General features: G+C 47.8%; 1 pseudogene; it reads left to right on the plus strand.

The window, feature by feature from the left end:
* Positions 1-1,179: 1,179 nt before the first annotated feature.
* LOC144161818 (ribonuclease kappa pseudogene) lies at positions 1,180-4,498 on the plus strand (annotated as a pseudogene).
* Positions 4,499-5,103: the final 605 nt, after the last annotated feature.

Raw genomic sequence — 5,103 nt, forward strand, 5'->3', positions numbered from 1 at the left:
CCGAAATGCGTGGTCTCGGAGGGGCGACTGAGATGCTGATTGGGACGACTCAGATGATGAGCCTCGCTTGGACCGGCGTGACGCCCGAAACCTTCCGTAACTGGACGAAGCCAATCCAGTCAGCGAGTCCGGACCAAGACGGCATCGCCGGCGAACTGCGCGAAGAGTTCGCCAACGTTCCAGATGCTGTGCCGGAAGGAGTGTCCTTCGAGGATTACCGGAGTGTTGACGACGAAGTTGCCGTCAGCACCCCGCGCGCACACACCGTCGCCGATGTCATGGCGGCTGGTGCTGCTGCAAGCACTGAAGAAACTGAGGATGTCACAACGTAAAGCCGTCCGACGCTTTATGAAGCGCTTTTGCCAGTCGATGTGCTCCGCCAATATTGCTTCTATCATCATCATATTCATCATCATCATCATTATCTATATTTCTACGTGCACGACAGCAGATATTGAAGGACACGGACTTGGAACTGGTGCAAACGATGTCTCGTGTAGAGAATGCGGTGCTAGTTGGTGCCGCCAAAACTAAAGTTAAAACAAAAATCACCCTTTTTTTGCGAAGTAGCTTTATTGCGTGCAATAAATGGATTGTTTTGTGTATGGCATACCTTATGTGTTCGTTTCGTTATGTAGGAATGGCAGGCGGGGGGGAGGGGGGTTCCGCGTATTTCAAACTCGTAACAAAAAAATCGTTATATGCGGGTTCGGCTATATCGAATTATTGGATATATCGAACTAATCGCGGCGCATATTACGGTTTGGGTTTGACTGTAGATGTCCCACTACAGTTTCCTAGTTATGTTCCTTAACGGTGGATTGAATAGGCGACGGCCAATCCCACAAACAAGCTTCTGTGACGTCATAGAGAATTGGCAGGGCTGTGCAGTCGCCTCTGTTGCGCGTTTTCTTTAGTGTATCGATTGTTTCATTTAAGTTTGCTATAAAATTGGTATAATTGTTTTCGTGACAACGGCGTCTTATCAATGGCCAAGCTTGCATGTCGCCTTCATGGCCCGTTTAATAAAAAAGCGTGGGAAAACATTGGAGGTGACCCATGCATGTTGTGTAAAATGCCTTTGGTTATTATCATCTTCATCAACATCAGGTAATATTCTCGAGGCCTGCAGCCACCCACGACCGCCGCAATACACAAGCCTCCCGCGGAACACGAGCGATGATTCGAGTGTGCAATCTCAAATTGTCGATCTTCTGCTTTTTATTGAGCCTATGGGGAATCGTAATGCTGGTGAGTCGCCGCCGTGGATCGTGGCAGGCCAGTTTATTTTTGAAAAAAAGATGGAAAAGGCCAACGAGTCCTGCCGATCGCCAAACCTCAGGGCTCGGTGGCTCGACTTGAACGGCTAATGCGCGCTCCTTTTCAGCCCGTCATGGGCTTCTTCTTGTACACGCACAGCGTTGCCTTTGCGGAGGACCTGGGAATCCACGCCGAGGAAATTCATAACAAGGACGAGTTCCACGGCGAGGCTGATCACCGGTTCACCCAGGCGGCGTACAACTGCTGGATCGCGGCCTGTCTGTACGTCGGTGAGTGTCGTCCTGCGTACGGTGCTCTATCCTTGCCGGAGACTGCTTGTGGCGAAGTGCGCAAAGTACGCCTCCGAATCGATGAACATGTTTGAGTTCCGAGTGGCGTTGCACACGTCGGAAGCAGTATCACCCTCTTTACTGCGTCACGATGCCTTAGAAATGACACGGTACGTAAGGCATGAGTGGCCGGAGGAGTAGCTAGTCACGTTATTCTGTGGTGCAGTGGTTATGAGGTTTCTCGGCTTTGAATAGTACGATGACGAAACCCCAGCGGAATAGACTCCGTAGCTTTACGGTTTTAAGGGTGAATCACCTTAAGGCCGAGGCTTGTTCGGCGTCCGGCGTCCGTGCTCACGGCACAGCACCATGTAAATCGAAACATAATAAAAGGTTCACAAAAGGTTAAGAACAAAATAAAAGGTTCACAAAAGGTTAGACAGAGAGAGAGAGGGAGAGGGAGTTCTCCTGGAGAGCCGTGCTGCGCATGCAAGAGGAGCATTGGATTGGATTGAATTGGAATAGGATTGGATTGAAATGGATTGAAATGGATTAAATTGAATTGCATTGGATTGGATTGGAAATAGTTTTAGCAGCAGTAAGCACTCTCACGGGTGATTTACGCCAAGAGCGGTCCCCAGTGCTGTGCCCACTCGTCATGATTCGCTACGTGGAGATGCGCGAATTTTTTTCTACGCCGTTCATGCGTACGAAAGATTACGGCGGACGGAGCACTTGAATAAACGAAATAGTGAAAGGGCGGTACACAGAAGGGAAAAACGGAAAACACAAAGGCAGTCACTAAGTGACAGTCGAGGGACTGTCCTTGTGTTTTCTGTTTTAAAGCGAAACTTTTTACGGCTCGCTGATGGCGTTCCAATGTCGCGCCAAAACGTACTGCAGGAAAGCCAACTTTTCTTTCGTCTCTGTAGCGTTCTTCCACTAATTTGTTTACTCAAACACCATGAGCCAACAGGCCCGGACTTCCACCCTAGAGGTAGTAGCATTGACAGCGTAGCCTAGGGATGGTATCAATGTTCTGGTGCATGGTGCTGGTGTCTCACTGCTGAAATCAGGTCTCTCGATTCTCGGCTCAGTTGCCACGCTGCTGAAAGTGCACCACTAACCTTTCGAAAGATAGCGAACGTAAACGTAGGGAAAACGTATCGAACTTCCAGCCTACTAGGTGATAGGGTTGGTAATTTTACTTTCTCGAGGGGTCTTCGAACAAAGCAAAGAAAACCGTCTGCTTGTTGACCGCTGGTCAGGCGTGGCTACATGGGAGGACGATAATGCGCTATTCTCGCAACAAAATTAACCGTGACGCAGATTAGATGCCACGGAATGTACCCAACGTGTGCTCCAGTTAATTTTGTTCTACGCTGTGTCCCATGTAGGAAATTTTGCCCAGCTGCTATTTTCAGGTGTAATTTTCGTTTAGCTAAATGGCTATGTTTTGCGCAAGTGTGCGTGTGTGTTAGAAAATTTGGAAAGCGATCTCAGCAGACAGATCACACTAATCGCTCCCCACCCCACACATTTTTGTCCCCCCACCGAATCACGCCCTGAAAAAGACATTTGCGAGCGCGGCTCAATAACAAAAGCAGCCTTTGAATGCACTCGGTGCGTCAAAAAAAAAAAAAAGACTTCTGAAAGCAGCAAAAATCATCACCAACATGTTTTGAGCAGCTCCGTCGATTCCGGTCCCTCAACCTCCTTAGAGTGCGTTATGCCCTACGGCTTCGGCGTTGTGCAAAAAAGCCAACTGCCAAGTGATACGAAGCTGGAGCTAATTGCGCAGAGAAGCGGGAATAACGTTCCTACCTCGCAGAAAAGCCAACAACAATGGAAAAAAACGTAAACTTTCTTGCAGTTTACTTCCAAGCCATATTGTTGACTTTGGGAATTTTCTGTGAATTAGCCATCTTGATGTTATATACTGACAAAATGGCCTGTGTACACTCGCACTTTCGACGTATCGTGACGATTAACGGTACCAGTTCTACAGTCCACTGGTCTTGTGGCGTCTCATTATATCAGACTCAAAGCTGGCGTTTCATTCTTTCCGTTCTTTACTGCCACACCGATCCGAAACTTTCATTTTCTCACAAAAAAAGCGATGAACTACTCACCCTGTTTCTTGATCATCGGTTTTGTTTACTATATATATGCATACTTGCAAAGCGCTTGTTTTTGAATGCACCAAACATTAAACAGGGAAAGGTGAAAGTTCAGTTTGTCCCGTTTTTCGCGTGAGCTTAAGTGTCTCGGCTGTCGTCTGAAAGCTCAAAATTACTAATAATAATCTATCTAGAATTGGCTCGTAGGGCAAAATTACTCTATTAACTTTTGCTTACTAGTTTTATTGGGAATCGGAGGGAAGTGTTAAGCCAAGCTAGCAAACCTGCTAATAATGTAGATCGAGCATGAGGTAAGAGATATGCATCGCCAGAACATTGATTGGATGTAGGGTTTAACGCGCCAACGCAACGCAAGCGATGAGGCCGGTGTAGTGGAGGGCTCCGGATTAATTTTGACCACCGGGGGATATTTAACGTGCGCCGAAATCTCGTACACACGGGCATTTTTGCTTTTCGCCTCCACAAGAAAAGCGGTCGCCACGGCCGGGAACTGAACCCACGACCTCGTGCTCAGCAGCGCCTTAGCCGCTGAGCCACCGCGGCGGGTATGCGTCGCCAGAAGTCGTGCACAAATACATTACCGTTCTACGCCATTTAACGCATCTGAAAGTCACGAGCAACTTGTTTCGCAGTATGGTTCTTTGTCCGTAGAAAGCATAAACAACGTGTTACAGCTGAACGCGCGTTGCCTTGGGAGGTTTAATGCAGATATTTTAACAGCTCTTTTTTTGTTCTCTTGCAGTGACCCTGGCGGCATCTTTGCACCAAATCTACATGAACAGAGTAGTGCAGGTTTCCCGAGTTTAGCTTCATTCTATGCTTACGTTGTGGACTGCGAAGTGCAGGCCTCTCCCCGACGCTGCCGCAACCGTCAACGTACACTTGCTGCGAATAAATGCAAGCGATACGCGTGTGTGTTACCGTCGTTGTTAGTGTGTTCAGTAAATGCGCTTCACGCTTCAGCTTACGCAGACAAATTTCGGAGTATGGTTGACGGATTCATTTACTGCAGGCAGTGTTGACCTAAATGAGTTCGTTTCAGGAGTTGCGTGCAGCGCTGTGGATGCTGCGTTAACAATCCGCGCGATGAGCATGTCTCACTCACCGTGACGTTCGACGCTGGCCGGCTCAAGAAAAGCGATAATAGCCACTTCGACCCTGGTGGTGTCAATTGACGCCATAACATATAAGCTCCTCTAGGGCGTAGAGAACGAAACCAAAACTACAGGTTTTGGGGGGAATTGTTCTTCGTTGATGCCTATTGCGACAGATATCCCTGTTGTTTTATTTTAGTGGAGTTCCAGGCTACAAAGAAGAATCTCCGGTGAAGGCGTAATTACGACATTGAGGCTGAAAAAAATGGCAGTTCGAGTTTTATTCCTAAGCTTATAAATCTCTTAATACTTGCATTA

The sequence above is a fragment of the Haemaphysalis longicornis genome, unplaced genomic scaffold (genome assembly GCF_048455015.1).
Source record: "Haemaphysalis longicornis isolate Haplotype H1 unplaced genomic scaffold, Haemaphysalis longicornis Haplotype H1 scaffold_12, whole genome shotgun sequence".
Taxonomy (NCBI): domain Eukaryota; kingdom Metazoa; phylum Arthropoda; class Arachnida; order Ixodida; family Ixodidae; genus Haemaphysalis; species Haemaphysalis longicornis.